Source organism: Helianthus annuus, chromosome 6 (genome assembly GCF_002127325.2).
Source record: "Helianthus annuus cultivar XRQ/B chromosome 6, HanXRQr2.0-SUNRISE, whole genome shotgun sequence".
Classification (NCBI taxonomy): domain Eukaryota; kingdom Viridiplantae; phylum Streptophyta; class Magnoliopsida; order Asterales; family Asteraceae; genus Helianthus; species Helianthus annuus.
The window spans coordinates 133,385,619-133,402,434 of record NC_035438.2 but is presented as its reverse complement, the minus strand read 5'-3'; the positions used below and the strand labels follow the sequence as shown (position 1 = coordinate 133,402,434).

Here is a 16,816-nt window from a genome sequence, read left to right as displayed (position 1 = left end):
TTTTGTGAATATTTTATTTCGATTCCTTCAAAAAACTAAATAAATTAGTTATATAAGCTTTTTATTTAAGGCAAGATATTGTGCTTAGTAGTTAAATGGCTAACAAACTGAATTTGCAAATAAATTTTGGTTTGTAGGATTCACCAATTGCCGCATAAGCAGAGTTTATAGATGGCCGCATTCTTCATACAATTAGATATTTTTCGATTTGGAAGCTTGGTTTGTGAAATTGGAAATATCTCGTATTTCTTAGGTGTGTTTATGGATGGCTGCATTCTTCATGCAATTATATCATGATGTTTAAACAAAATTGAAGAATTTTATTGATATAAGTTATGTTAGTTAAAGTGTTTTAAATAGAGCTTTTAGATACGGAACTCGTAAACCACAAACTTGTGGTGTAAAAAACTACACGCACGGCATTTTTTTAAATTTTTTTTAACGAATGTGTTTATAATACATGCATCTACGATTTTGAAAAAAAAATTGGTCCACCTCGCCCCGGATCAAGTAGTTCTCGCGGTTCTTACAACTCGAGGTGGTTCTCATTCTAGCGGCCCTATATATATATATATATATATATATATATATATATATATATAGGGTGGAGATACAATAGGAAGTTTATTTGGCTAGAAAAGCTAGGAAGTGATCTTGACCATCCATTAAGTTAATCAAGGGCTAAGATTAAATCAGGGAAATTGAAAGGAAGAAAAGAGGCGCGTGAGTTTGTTCAAGGGCATTCTAGTCAATCCAAGCCAATAGTTTCTCTCTCCTCCAATTCCCCCCCATTTTTTAAACGTTAATAACTCTTTCATACGACATTATTTTTTTATAAAAATTGCACCAAAAAAACGAGCGTTTTTTTATCTTTAAAACGAGTATACTATTGCTATATTTTAAAAAAAAAATTAAAACCCAGTTGCATAAAACGCAATAGAAAAACCACCAGTTACGTAAAACGCAATGAAAAAAAAAAACCTAAAAAATGACATTTTTCTAAAACGCAATGCACCAAAAACACAAAGAAATGACTTATTTGTAAAACGCAATGGCCAGAAAACACATAAAAATGTGTTTTACCTAAAACGCAATGCACCAAAAACACATAAAAAGGTGTTTTACCTAAAACGCAATGCACCAAAGACACAAAGAAATGTCTTATTTGTAAAACGCAATGGCCAGAAAACACTTAAAAATAACTCATTCTAAAACGCAATGGACTGAAAACACATAAAAAATGTGTTTTACCTAAAACGCAATGACTAAAAACACTTAAAAATGTGTTTTTTCTAAAACGCAATAGCCAGAAACCACATAAAACTCTCTTATTTCTAAAACGCAATGGACACATAAAATTGTCTGTCACTGTGAACTGTCTGAATTGTCTACGAATTACTGTCTTCGAAATGAGCAAATTTCTGGAAAATTAATTTTTCTGATGCATTTTTAGCTCAACCCCAGCCAGGGGCTCTGCCCCTTGGACCACGCCAGGGGCTTCCGCCCCTGGGACCCCGCTACCAGCGGCTGCCGCCCCCGGACCCCCGCCAAGTTCGTAAAACGCAATGACTAAATAAAAAACCCAGATCGTGAAAATGAAATTAAAGAATTTCTTACATGGATCGAAGCCGATTTCTTCATCAATTGATGATTTGAATGATAGAAACACTTATCAACGCTCGAATTGAACGAATCGAGTGATTATCTCCAAAATCACCAGAAAAAACGAGATTTTTTTATGAAATTAAACTGGGTTTTCTTCAAAAAAAAAAGCTGAAGAACACGTTGATCGGGTTTTGAATCATTGATTGGTGATGAAAATCGCACTATAATGTAGTGATTATTGAGATAGAAAGTGAAGAAATGGTTGAAGATGGTGGGTTTTGAAAATGGTGGGTTTTGAAGTTACTGGGTTTTGAAAAAGGAAGAAGAAGGAGTTGGATTGACTAAAATACCCTTTTTCTTTATTTTAAATGTTGCCACATGTCATAATTCTATGGCTTCCTATCCTTACTAGCCAAAATTAACTTCCTATTTGATCTTTTCCCTATATATATTATGTAGTGACAAAACTTGATTTTATGGTTTGATCATGTTTTTGTAGGATATTTACTTTGACGATGACACAACTATGATGACACGGCCTTCATCTCGCCTAAGCAGAACCTGATTATATGTTTGTAATCTTTGTAAGAAATTCTTTATAAAACATTCGCTATATATATGTAGTGACAAAACATGATTTCATGGTTTGATCCTGTTTTTGCAGGATATTTACTTTGACGATGACACTACTATGATGACATGACCTTCATCCGACTCGCCTAATCAGAACTTGATTATATGTTTGTAGTCTTGTAAGAAATTCTTTATACAACTTTCGCTTACGAGCTTTTTGGTAAAGATACTTTTTCTGATTGTGTGTATATGTGTTATGTTTTGTATGTTGTAGGTTGAAGGGTTTTGAGGTGAAGCTATAGATACAGTTTGAGGCGGAGCTGCATAGGCGGTGTTCCATAGCGGCAGTTTTAATACATTTGATGGCGGCGCAGGTGAACCGACCGTAAGTGTTCCAGTAGAATTCATGTTTCCCAAATTTTGTAACCTTAGAATTCATTCGTTTTGACTTATTACGTTTAAATAAATTTACTTAGGTTGAAACCAAGCGCAATCTTTGTAGTAGGTCTATTGATTAAAGATTTAATATAATAATTCAACAACTATTTCTTTATAATCCATTTTCGATTAAACCTTAAAAATCTATAGTGATTCGTTGTTTAATAAAACGTGGTATGTAAACTACCCGTGTTTTTACAGGGTTTAGACTAAAGTGTTGCATAATAGGTGATTCGTTGAAAGTCTAATCCTTTTATGTTAAGAAATCTTTTCATATTTTGATATAAAATGGCTTATGTAAGTTATGTATAATCATTCGTCGTTTAATAAAATGTGGTATGCATGTTTTTCTAAAAACAACCTGTGTTTGCACATACTTTCAACCAGATTTCACTATTTAAAATAGTAGTTCTCATTTTTTATGGTGAAATGTAGTAATTACTTTTAATTATTTGTTTAGACTGATTATTTCTTTAATTGTAAATCAGAGTTCAAATGCTTCAACACACAAGATTTGTGAGAATAACTCATGACTACTCTAATATTAATCAAACGGAAAACTAAACCAAAAATTACAATGTCTATACTACTTTCTATTAAAATATGGTATGCATGGTTTTCTAAAAACGACCTATGTTTGCACATGAGTTTTACTATTAATATTTAATATACAAGTTGAATAAAATATAATGTTATGTGTTGACAAATACAATCCTCAAGAGATGTCTTAAAAAATGAACTTTGACATGACATTTACATATTCTATTTAAGTTCATTTTTAAAACATGTACTTTAATTGTGTTTAACTTTTTATTAATGTAACTGATAAAAGTTAACTTAAATAAAGTGTACTTACTTCTTTTTAAATTATTTTAAGAGAGTTAACTTAAACAACAATTATAAATATATAAAAATTTAATACATACAGGTAAAAATTAAGAACTAAAGTTTAAATGTTTTCATCTCCTCACTTGTGGCCTAGTGATAGGAGACTTGGGTTTTCTAATGGAGACTCAAGTTCAATTCTCATTTGTGTCATATTAGGGTGGATATTAGACAATGATGGTGACAAACCCACCGAGGGGGGTTCGATCCTGATCCGCACCTCGGTTTTCATCCGGCTGTTACTTCAGCGAGGCATCTCGTGTGGAGGCAGTACGGTTTCCGGGGGAACGCCGTAACCAAGTCTGACCAACCCAGCGCGGACCCGGTTAAGACAATGTAGTCTGGGCAGATCTTGGCTAGGACCGCCGTTTAGACGATATGACATTGGGTCACTCAAAAAGAAAGTCACCGGTTTAAAAAAAAGTTTAAATGTTTTCAATATTACTTTTTTTAATTATTTGACATATTTTACCATTTAAACCACAATAAATATCTAAAAAGTGGTAATCTTATTATCGTTATAAGTTTTAAAATATTTAAGCGAATATAATTTTGAATTTATGATATTTGGAGACTTAAATATAAGTTTTTAAGTAAACAAATAAGTTAATTTAGACAATTTATAATTAAATTCATATTAAATTCATTTTTAATGAATGTAATAACTATGAATAATTGAATTATAATTATTCATAAATAATTAAATAATATTTGTTATAATAATTAAATAATAATTATTTATAATTAAGTAGAAGAGACATGCATGAAACCAAAAACTAGTTGACCTAAAATGGTGACAAAACCACTTGGGGTGTCCTAGTAGCCACCAGCACTCGTTACAAACTGGTGTGGACAGGTTCGAGCCCTGGTTCAACCAAAATGCCCACCCGGTAGGGTATTAACCGCCAGGCAGCGTTGCTGGGTCGCTAGCTTGGGAAGGGGGACCCCTTCCGCGGTCAGGGGTACCGTGCATCTACCATTTTTTAAAATGGTGACAAGTGTCCTATATTTTCTTGAGTATATTATGGTTTTGGTCCCTGTGGTTTAATAGTTATTGCTATATTTTACAAAATTCAAATGTCTTGCAATTTTTATAACAAGGTTTCTGTTTAATTGTGGTTTTGGTCCACCATACTATCTTCATCTAACTTATAGTTAAATCCTTGTCACATGAGAGACCTAAATGTGTATGATATTTTGATTATTAAACATTAAAAATGAAGAAGCCAAGTTATTATTTAAATAACCTGTTATAGGATTATTTAAGTGCGATACGATAATTCTTATGGTGTGGGTTGGAGAAGAACTTAAAGATGATAATCTATATATCTATATAATATAATAAATGAGATGCATTTGGGACACATGGCGCATTATGGTGGAGCCTCAGCCTTATTTTGGGAGGGGAGTAATTCTACACAATGTTGCCAACAACCACGCGGGATCTGAATAGGAATCGGTTCGGACCTTTTTAGATATGGAGCATCCACCTATCATATATGGATTGGATATAAATAGCCCCATCTCAATAATTGAGATCAAATCTTACCTACTGACAATGATCTTCTCTCTCGCTTTAACCTAATTCGTGTTCTTGAATCTTTGAAGCATTCGATACACATCCAAGGTTCCAACTATTTTTTATGTTAATTAAATCTTTCCGTTTCTTTCATTCATCAAATACAGATTGTTTTGTTATTAACTTCATCTACGATTATTTTCTTTCATATCCGAACATAAAAATTGCAGGTATGTTGTCACACCCTCAAAATCCACTTACGGAGTATTACCGCAAGGCGTGCGACCGACCAGGATCATGCCACCAATCATGTTGAACAATTAATTAAAATATTGAAATCCATCACCATAAACACGATCAGTGATTAGGTATTCAAAAGTTCGAAAACAAAGTCTAAGTTAATAGTGGAAGCAAAATGTTTAAAATTCCAAACAATAGTTTAAACCATAATTGTTTAATAAAATCCCATAAACAGTTCTTCGCAACAACGACACTCCCCCATTTGCAAGCTCCTACGCTGTACCTAACGACCTGCAAAGCAGGCACAAGTTTGTCAACAAAAAGTTGGCGAGTTCACGCTTTTTATTGTTATTTCAGAAACAGGTTGTTAAAATACTTAGTTTATAAAACATGTCATGGGAAGTTACCCCATCGTTAAGCTACTAAATTGTGTGGTACCGAAACTTAACTGTTATAGTTTTTTGTGCCCCGTGTCAATGTCTATCATCATTGACCAGTTGCCAAGGCAAAGTTCACGCCCGTCCTCCTCGGCACGTGTGAGGTTTGTCAAACTTAATAGCGCTATCAACTAATACCTCGTTCGCCAAATCTGGCGACTACTCGGATTTCATCACATACATACTAAAAGAAATGAAAAATTCATTGGGTGCGGCACGCCCCCCTTGGGGACTAAATAGGTCCACCCTTGGGTATATAAAATCCTACTCGGGTTTCAACATTAAAGAAACAAAATTACATACACATGTTGCATGAATCGAACTTGGAAATTGTCGTTTAGATGCAAGAAGATTCAACGATTGAGCCATTTCCAAATTTGTGATTGGGTTCATACCACATTTTATTTATGGGTTCATCCCATATTTTTTATATACCTTTATACTAAAAATTCAAAATCGAGTGGGTTCGTTGTAACACCCCGAAAACGGGTTTGGTAATCAAACTCCATTAATACTAAAAGACGGGTAAAGTACCATTAGTAGTAAAAATCACTAGGTGAATATTTGGATTTAAATAAGAAGTCATAATAATAAATACAAGCGAATCAAAGTTTTAAGGAATTGAGTTTATAAGAGCCCGAGTTAACGGGACTTAAAATAAAACGGGTTATAACTCCCGGGACCCACTAAGTAACTAGGGATAAGTTGTAACATCCCGACAATGCGAATTCTTAAATTTGCAATATGGTTGCGAATAAAATAGTTGTAACACCCGTAAAACTAATTTAAGGTTTAATGAATCTTTTTCGAAAACAATCATGTAATTACAATTACATATACATCGGAAATACGGGTTTACTAAAACTTTTACAAATCATAAGTTATTCTACATCACGTGGTTGAATTCGTTGTTTAAAATTTTCAACATAGCGAAGTGCGGAAGCGTGTATCTATGGTGTGTTCGGTTCTTCGTTGAGCTTGATCGTCTTCCGGCATCCCAAAGTGTACCTACATTTCATAAACATGAAATGCTTTAGTCTTACGGGGTTTAAATCATGTCCAAACGAGTACGGGAAACAATTGATGTTCAAAAGAAAAACAAGGACTTGAAAAATAATCTCCACCGTAACTTACGGTGCCTTACGGTGGCACCGTAAGTTACGGTGGCCCCTGCGTTCATACTCTTCTACCGTACAACAGTAGGTTACCACTGTAACCATATCAGCTCCACCGTAACTTACGGTGGCACCCTGTATGCAACTTTTCCATTTTGCCGTAATTTGACACGAAATCTTTCGTATCTTTCAAACCGCTTATCCATTTGACTTACCGTTTCTTCCTGCATGTTTAAAATTTGATTCTCCGTCATATAGTGTTAAAATCCGATTATAGAATTATATACCTTCTTTATTCCATTTCACCCATATGCTTATTTTGACCCGTTTGAGGTATTTACGCATTTTAGTCTAGAACTTGTGCTTTTCTTTTGACGCCACGAAAGTCCATGTCTAATTAACTACAAATATTCCACCACAACTATTTTGTGGCGGATTTAACATAATGAATCCCTTTTTCCCAAATTTACCCATTGGTTGATCATTTTACGCAAATGACCGTTTTTGAGCATTTGACCCACGAATATGAATCACTATACGACGAAGGACTTTCGCTAAATATTTGACCAAAAATTGTATGTTTAACCAAAAGCATATTTAAACGTACCTGGCTCGGGTCAAGGTATTGACCCGTTTACATAACTTTTGCTTTAAAGCTTTCTAGTTTAAGCAACGCATACTTATGTTATTTCCTGTGATTACAAAACTCAACAAGCGATTGTCAAATGTAATTGTCAAATGGTGCTAACAACGCCATTTGACCCATTTAGTCTAATTTGCCATTTATCCATATGAGATGGTACTTAGTTACCATTTCATCCCTTTAAACCTAACCCGGTTTTCCTTCAACTTGTGTTACTTAAAACCGTTTTTATTTGTTCGTCATTACATGACTAATTTACCTTTTTACTCCTTTTACCATGATTCATGATTTCTTACCATTTTCCCTTGTTCCGACTCTCATTGAATCGTGTCGGAACATTGTATACCAACACTTAGTAGCATTCATATGCAATACTTGAAATTAAGTAATTTTGCAAGAAATGTAAAGGGGCGTAAGCTCCACTTACCTCGCATCCGAATATGCTTTTCTTCTCGTGCTTGATTCGTTTGACCGCTTCTTTCCCAAGCCTCCACCTAGCTCGTTAGGCGACAAACTATCATCATTCGCAAGGTGGTTAGATTAGTCATTTCAATTCACGACTATTCCACCTCACGTATTTTCTATGTCGAAACTACTATTTGACTTTATCATTGGTTAGTTTGACTTTTAAAAGTCAATTGACTTACCAACATATTCATATGCACATTTGGTTCTTTGAACTCACTTAGGCATATTTCATCCGAACTCTTAACCAAAAAATCAATTTTTACATACTAACTAGTAAGCCGCGATTTCATTTAGGCATTTCATATCAATGAAAATTGGCTGTTTTTGGTGACTTGTTTAACCTGTTTACAAGTCCTCAAAAATTATGATTTTTTTATGTGGCGTACCTCTCGGAGGGTTAGCCCTTGAGTTAAAATTTCAAGATCTAACTCTTTACTAAAAATTCGTGAAAATTCATTTACTAAGCTGCAATCAGATTCGTCACTTCTGACTGCAGCTTACGGAAAAATTCATTTAAAATTCCTCGTTTATCCTATTGACGAAATTCCAATTGGCGATTTTTCTAATCACTTAGCACTTTCTACAGTACAAATTTGAGATCATAACTCAATTCATAAGTTGAGTTATGACATTCGTAATGGGCTGCAAATTCTGCCAGAAAACGCAGCTTGAACCTTTGATACGGAAAAATTCATAAAACGCTCAATTTTCGTCGAAAAAATGCGATTCCAGTGGGGTTTTAAAGATATTTCCTGGAATTACATTTTAGACTCAAGAAACACATGATTTTATCATGTTTTGTCCAGGTTACAGCCAATACAAATTGGCTGTAAATTCTGATCAAGAATCGTTTGAATTCAGCTTTCAGTTTAAGCTTGTTCTTGACATCATAACATTATTCTTTTGAAATCAAAACCCTAAAAACATCTCATACATGAATTTGGTATCGACAAAGACTTGAGCTAAGCATGATTTCAATCTATACTTGTCTAGGGTTTACTCCTAAGCATTTAAATGTTCCTATTTCATCTACATATCATACATGCATCATCAAATTTCAGATTTCCCAATTTCATGAGAATTTCAAACAGAGAATTAACATCAAATTTTACATACCTTACAACCCTCTTGCAATGGGGATCAATAATCTATGCTTGATTTTCGATTTTGACTTGGATTGAGCCTTCAATTTGCAAGTTTGGTGAAGATTTAGGGTTTTGATGTGTGGGGATCGCCCCCCCTGTTCTTCTTGTACGACCAGCCACCTCCTTGTGGGGTGTTTGGTGTGTTTTATTTAATTAATTAAAGTTAAGTTTCAATTTTAACAATATTGGCCCCTCTAATTTGGTTAGTTAATTAAGTAGGGCACAACCTACTTATTTCTAACAATATTCCCCACTTATTAACTAGGTTTAATATTCCTAGTTAACTTTGCGGGTTCGAGAATATTTATGACTAAGTTTATTTCGGGTCCCGTTAACTCGGGCCTTCTATCACTTTATTTCTTAAAAGCTTTTTATTCACTTCAAATAAATATTAGGATTATTAAATAAATTCCTAATATTTGCCAGTTTACTTTTACCACTAACGGTACTTTTCCCGTCTTTAGTATTAACGGGGTTTAATTACCAAACCCGTTTTCGGGGTGTTACAAGTCTACCCCCCTTAAAGAGGTTTCGTCCCCGAAACCTTTTCTTACTTAATTTATCGAGTTCCACTCCATGCATTTGCTCTCGATAATCAATTGAGCATTTCTCATATCTTAACTGATTGTTAGTATTACCAGAAAAGTATGGTAATATCCTTTTGGTTATTAATCATCTACGTATCTTATATGACATGATGCGACTTGAAATAACGTAATCTCGTTATTTCCACTAGTTTAATCAACTTAGCGATATTCAATGCTTTCATATACTATCGGATTTCTTTATGAACCCGTTACTTTGACCCGTTTAAAGGTCTTTAGTGAAATCTTTCACTTTTAGCAACAAATCTTTTTATTTTCAAATTTATTTATTCGGTTCAGTTATACCGAATTTACCACTTACAAGCAAACCAAATTTCTTAACTTGAATTACTGACCTTAACCGGTTTCACTAACTAGACTTATTAGTCCGGTTTCTTTTTACCGCTCGCTTGGTTATAATGTGATTCTTCTTCACATTGTACCTCTTGACTGTGATCATGTCACATCATGTTTAATTTATATCAACCTTTTCATCTTCGAAAATATCACTTTTCGAATATATTGTCTTGCACCTATCAGTGTCAAGATTTGTATCTTTCATACTTATTATTTAAATTCCTATCAGAGTCTATGTTTGTGAAAACATTATTTCTTACTAAAACCGAAGTTTTAGTTTTAGGATCTTCTCTTTAACTTTTGTCAATTATCCCTACCAGGATATTGACAGTCCATAATTTATTCTTATTTGGTTATATCCCATTACCGGGCTCATTATTCTCTTGCATTTAACGCTACCCTTATCTGGCTAGCGCTCATTTGTGCCATTCGGCGTTATGTTGTATTCAACATGTTTGACCTATTAATGTGAAATCCATCACTTATAAACAATCAACTTTATTCTTCATTCAACCCATTCGACATCGAATAGTTGAACATATTTATTCACAATTTCTATATACGAGATTTTATAGTCATAACTCGTAATCCAAGTCCTTTGATTTTTTTTTTCAACCTGCATTCACGTCTCTTGGTTTACGCATGTGTTTAATTCTTACCCATCAACCTGGTGTTTTACCGAAGTCGTTATTATTGCAACCCTTCTGGTGCATTAAGACCTCGCTTCATTTTTATATTCCGACTTTGTCTTTAAGTTTGACGTTTTACAAAAACGACCCGTTAAGGGACATATTTGCATTTTCTGGGTTCGAGTGTAAGTACACTCCCTCCCAATGCTTGTCTAAATCATTTTACATGTTTGCGTTTTCTGGGTTCGAGTGTAAGTACACTCCCTCCCAATACTTGTCTAAATCATTTTTCATGCTTGCGTTTTCTGGGTTCGAGTGTGAGTACACTCCCTCCCAATACTTGTCTAAATCATTTTTCATGCTTGCGTTTTCTGGGTTCGAGTGTGAGTACACTCCCTCCCAATACTTGTCTAAATCATTTTACATGCTTGTTTGTCCCTTCACTCGGGCTCATTATCTTGATGTAATACGCTTCCGTCACTCGATTGTGCGTTTACATTATTATCAAATATTTTGCTTATCTGATTCATTTGGGTACTTTTTAATTAGTCCCATTCACTCCGCCCTTACTACATCGAATGTAAATGTGTCCACTATAAGAAACTCGTGGTATCATATGCCACTACTTACTTGGCCAGAGTAAGCGATTTAACACATGACATACACGACCTTTTTATAGTGTTCACATCACGCCCTATGTAAGCAACGCCTCTATTTGTTTCTCTTGGAAACACTATCCCGAATACATTTTCTATTCGGGTTTTTTTTTCAAGTTTTTAATCTACATATGCAACTTTCAATTTCTACTTATTTGTTGCATATTAATATTTGTGCGGTTATTTAAAATGTGCACCTGGTAATGTTTGCTCTAACGGCTCCCCTTGCCATTAACTTATTCGCAATCGTTGCGCGATTTTGGTCCTTGGTGAGCATGCTCTTCTTGTCATACTTCAGACCGTTCCTCTATCATATCCGTAATTTGTTCAATCCTCGTCATCTTCAAATGCGAGTTTCCTCCAATTAAAACATTCATAAAAGTTAGTAGTGTCAACTTTACTAAGTGCCCATATCATAATACAAGGCTTTTCTATTGTACGCGTCAACGCGCGCAATTTCGTCAACTATTTTCATCATTTAATTTAGGTAACGTGTATCACACGATAGCCTTATGTGTTGTTTACAACACTTTAGCATGCTAAACTATTAATATACTTGTACTTACCGGATTTGCGATCAAGCTTCGAACCGAACACTATTCTTTGTCAAGAGCATAAGGTTTAAGTCCAAGCATGGTTCCTCCCCACCATACTCGAATCTCTTAAACCAAGGCTCTGATACCAACTTGTAACACCCGTAAAACTAATTTAAGGTTTAATGAATCTTTTTCGAAAACAATCATGTAATTACAATTACATATACATCGGAAATACGGGTTTACTAAAACTTTTACAAATCATAAGTTATTCTACATCACGTGGTTGAATTCGTTGTTTAAAATTTTCAACATAGCAAAGTGCGGAAGCGTGTATCTATGGTGTGTTCGGTTCTTCGTTGAGCTTGATCGTCTTCCGGCATCCCAAAGTGTACCTACATTTCATAAACATGAAATGCTTTAGTCTTACGGGGTTTAAATCATGTCCAAACGAGTACGGGAAACAATTGATGTTCAAAAGAAAAACAAGGACTTGAAAAATAATCTCCACCATGACTTACGGTGGCACCGTAAGTTACGGTGGCCCCTGAGTTCATACTCTTCTACCGTACAACAGTAGGTTACCACCGTAACCATATCAGCTCCACCGTAACTTACGGTGGCACCGTAAGTTACGGTGGGCCCTGTATGCAACTTTTCCATTTTGCCGTAATTTGACACGAAATCTTTCGTATCTTTCAAACCGCTTATCCGTTTGACTTACCGTTTCTTCCTGCATGTTTAAAATTTGATTCTCCGTCATATAGTGTTAAAATCCGATTATAGAATTATATACCTTCTTTATTCCATTTCACCCATATGCTTATTTTGACCCGTTTGAGGTATTTACGCATTTTAGTCTAGAACATGTGCTTTTCTTTTGACGCCACGAAAGTCCATGTCTAATTAACTACAAATATTCCACCACAACTATTTTGTGGCGGATTTAACATAATGAATCCCTTTTTCCCAAATTTACCCATTGGTTGATCATTTTACGCAAATGACCGTTTTTGAGCATTTGACCCACGAATATGAATCACTATACGACGAAGGACTTTCGCTAAATATTTGACCAAAAATTGTATGTTTAACCAAAAACATATTTAAACGTACCTGGCTCGGGTCAAGGTATTGACCCGTTTACATAACTTTTGCTTTAAAGCTTTCTAGTTTAAGCAACGCATACTTATGTTATTTCCTGTGATTACAAAACTCAACAAGCGATTGTCAAATGTAATTGTCAAATGGTGCTAACAACGCCATTTGACCCATTTAGTCTAATTTGCCATTTATCCATATGAGATGGTACTTAGTTACCATTTCATCCCTTTAAACCTAACCCGGTTTTCCTTCAACTTGTGTTACTTAAAACCGTTTTTATTTGTTCGTCATTACATGACTAATTTACCTTTTTACTCCTTTTACCATGATTCATGATTTCTTACCATTTTCCCTTGTTCCGACTCTCATTGAATCGTGTCGGAACATTGTATACCAACACTTAGTAGCATTCATATGCAATACTTGAAATTAAGTAATTTTGCAAGAAATGTAAAGGGGCGTAAGCTCCACTTACCTCGCATCCGAATATGCTTTTCTTCTCGTGCTTGATTCGTTTGACCGCTTCTTTCCCAAGCCTCCACCTAGCTCGTTAGGCGACAAACTATCATCATTCGCAAGGTGGTTAGATTAGTCATTTCAATTCACGACTATTCCACCTCACGTATTTTCTATGTCGAAACTACTATTTGACTTTATCATTGGTTAGTTTGACTTTTAAAAGTCAATTGACTTACCAACATATTCATATGCACATTTGGTTCTTTGAACTCACTTAGGCATATTTCATCCGAACTCTTAACCAAAAAATCAATTTTTACATACTAACTAGTAAGCCGCGATTTCATTTAGGCATTTCATATCAATGAAAATTGGCTGTTTTTGGTGACTTGTTTAACCTGTTTACAAGTCCTCAAAAATTATGATTTTTTTATGTGGCGTACCTCTCGGAGGGTTAGCCCTTGAGTTAAAATTTCAAGATCTAACTCTTTACTAAAAATTCGTGAAAATTCATTTACTAAGCTGCAATCAGATTCGTCACTTCTGACTGCAGCTTACGGAAAAATTCATTTAAAATTCCTCGTTTATCCGATTGACGAAATTCCAATTGGCGATTTTTCTAATCACTTAGCACTTTCTACAGTACAAATTTGAGATCATAACTCAATTCCTAAATTGAGTTATGACATTCGTAATGGGCTGCAAATTCTGCCAGAAAACGCAGCTTGAACCTTTGATACGGAAAAATTCATAAAACGCTCAATTTTCGTCGAAAAAATGCGATTCCAGTGGGGTTTTAAAGATATTTCCTGGAATTACATTTTAGACTCAAGAAACACATGATTTTATCATGTTTTGTCCAGGTTACAGCCAATACAAATCGGCTGTAAATTCTGATCAAGAATCGTTTGAATTCAGCTTTCAGTTTAAGCTTGTTCTTGACATCATAACATTATTCTTTTGAAATCAAAACCCTAAAAACATCTCATACATGAATTTGGTATCGACAAAGACTTGAGCTAAGCATGATTTCAATCTATACTTGTCTAGGGTTTACTCCTAAGCATTTAAATGTTCCTATTTCATCTACATATCATACATGCATCATCAAATTTCAGATTTCCCAATTTCATGAGAATTTCAAACAGAGAATTAACATCAAATTTTACATACCTTACAACCCTCTTGCAATGGGGATCAATAATCTATGCTTGATTTTCGATTTTGACTTGGATTGAGCCTTCAATTTGCAAGTTTGGTGAAGATTTAGGGTTTTGATGTGTGGGGATCGCCCCCCTGTTCTTCTTGTACGACCAGACACCTCCTTGTGGGGTGTTTGGTGTGTTTTATTTAATTAATTAAAGTTAAGTTTCAATTTTAACAATATTGGCCCCTCTAATTTGGTTAGTTAATTAAGTAGGGCACAACCTACTTATTTCTAACAATATTCCCCACTTATTAACTAGGTTTAATATTCCTAGTTAACTTTGCGGGTTCGAGAATATTTATGACTAAGTTTATTTCGGGTCCCGTTAACTCGGGCCTTCTATCACTTTATTTCTTAAAAGCTTTTTATTCACTTCAAATAAATATTAGGATTATTAAATAAATTCCTAATATTTGCCAGTTTACTTTTACCACTAACGGTACTTTCCCCGTCTTTAGTATTAACGGGGTTTAATTACCAAACCCATTTTCGGGGTGTTACAATAGTGAAATAAACTGACTAAGAGTGGCACTAACCAAGTTAGTTGGTCACTTATAAGTATTTAGGAGTTAAAACAAATAAAGTATCAAAAGTGAGGGACCAAAGTTAGATATTTGGAAAAGTTTAGTTATTAAAAACAAAAATAAAAACACACCACACATAGTGTGTGCGTGTGTGAGATCGACCAGGAGCAAGCTCCATGGAGCCAAGCCCTAAACACAACAAATTCTTCAAATTGGAGGGGCAATTGAAGGCCAAATTCGGAATTGAATACATAGAAACGATCACCAAGTCAAGGGGACCGTAAGGTATGTCGAATTTCTAACATTCATGAAGTTGTGAAAATTAGTTAACTTTGCATGATGCGATCTATGCATGAATCGTAAAGGCTATGGCCGAATTAATGAAGTATGATTGCTTAGGAACAAACTCTAAGTAGAAATTTGAAGTAAAATTTGCTATGATTTGAGTAATTTGATGATTTACCACTTTTAGACAAGTGGGTTTTGATTATGAAGTGAAGGTGATGATATGTTAGTGCTAGAAATTATCATAAATGAAAGTTGAAGTAAGAAACTTGAACAATTTGCAAGTTGAGTATTTGATCATTCATGATAAAGGTTGAATTTTGATGATAATCTTGGTCAAAATCACTAGTTATGAACTAGTTAGTAAATGTGTAAGATTATGCCCATTAGGTGTTTGTTAAAATGCCTAAATGAAAGCTAAAATATTGAAATTTCGAGTGAAACACACATTCGAATAATATGGAAAATTATGCGAAATATAAAACGATAAGAGTTCTAAATATCATGATGATTTAGACATAATTGTGTAAACCATGTAATTGAAAGTAGTTAACTTTGATAAGTTAAGTTAACTAATGATGAAGTCGAATAGTAGTTTCGACATAGAATCCGTAAGATGAAATAGTCATAATAATGATGCCTAATCTAACCGTCTTGCGAATCATGATGATAGTTTGACTCTTGACAAGCTAGATGGAGGCTTGGGCAAGGAGCGGGTCAAACGGATCGGGTACGCGAAAAAAAAGAGCATAACCAGATGCAAGGTCAGCGACGCTTACATCCCTTTTGTAGAATATGCATTATTTTGTAAATTACAAATGCGATGTAATATCCGAAACAAGGGTTCCGACGCTATTAGCACGAGTCGGAACAAACATAAATGATAAAAACCATGGGTCATGGTAAAAAGAGGCGAAACAGTAATTTAGTCATGTAATGACTAATAATTAATGAGTTTCGTTAAGATCACTTTAAAGTGCAACTAATAACGAGAAAATGAGTAAAGATGGAAAGTTAGTCAAGTATCGACTAAAGTAAATTGTAGTTAAAAAGGGGTCTAGTGGCAAAAATCCGAAATGGGTCGGATGAGCAAATTGGTAATTAATAACCATGTTTTACTACTTATGAATATGCTTGGTCATATAGGCCAAACGGGTCAAATGGCGTGATAACACCATTTGACAATATCAACTAATGTGTTTGTCAAGCCTTGTGTTAACAGGAACGATTAGCGATTCGGATAATTGTGTCACCATAGAAAATGTGATAATAAAAGCGAGGTATAAATCGGGTCTATTTGTTAACCCGAGCCAGGTACGCATCAATGAGATTATATTTTAAATGTGCGATTTTGATCATAATTATAGTGAAAGTCCTTCGCCGTAAATGAGGGACTAATGTTGATAA

At 34.5% G+C, this 16,816-nt stretch overlaps 2 long non-coding RNA genes across 3 annotated transcripts; both read right to left on the bottom strand.

Annotated features, from left to right (window-relative positions):
- Nucleotides 1-6,631: 6,631 nt before the first annotated feature.
- Nucleotides 6,632-7,943, bottom strand: LOC110936716. 2 transcript variants are annotated; one of them, XR_002590227.2, is made up of 3 exons: nt 7,883-7,943; nt 7,420-7,504; nt 6,632-7,036 (listed from the first exon to the last, which is right to left on the bottom strand). It is a non-coding gene; the product is annotated as an uncharacterized LOC110936716 (long non-coding RNA). The 2 variants fall into 2 exon arrangements; XR_002590226.2 differs by having other exon boundaries at nt 6,653-6,705.
- Nucleotides 7,944-12,172: 4,229 nt separating this feature from the next.
- Nucleotides 12,173-13,470, bottom strand: LOC110936717. Its single transcript, XR_002590228.2, has 3 exons — nt 13,410-13,470; nt 12,947-13,031; nt 12,173-12,225 (listed from the first exon to the last, which is right to left on the bottom strand). It is a non-coding gene; the product is annotated as an uncharacterized LOC110936717 (long non-coding RNA).
- Nucleotides 13,471-16,816: the final 3,346 nt, after the last annotated feature.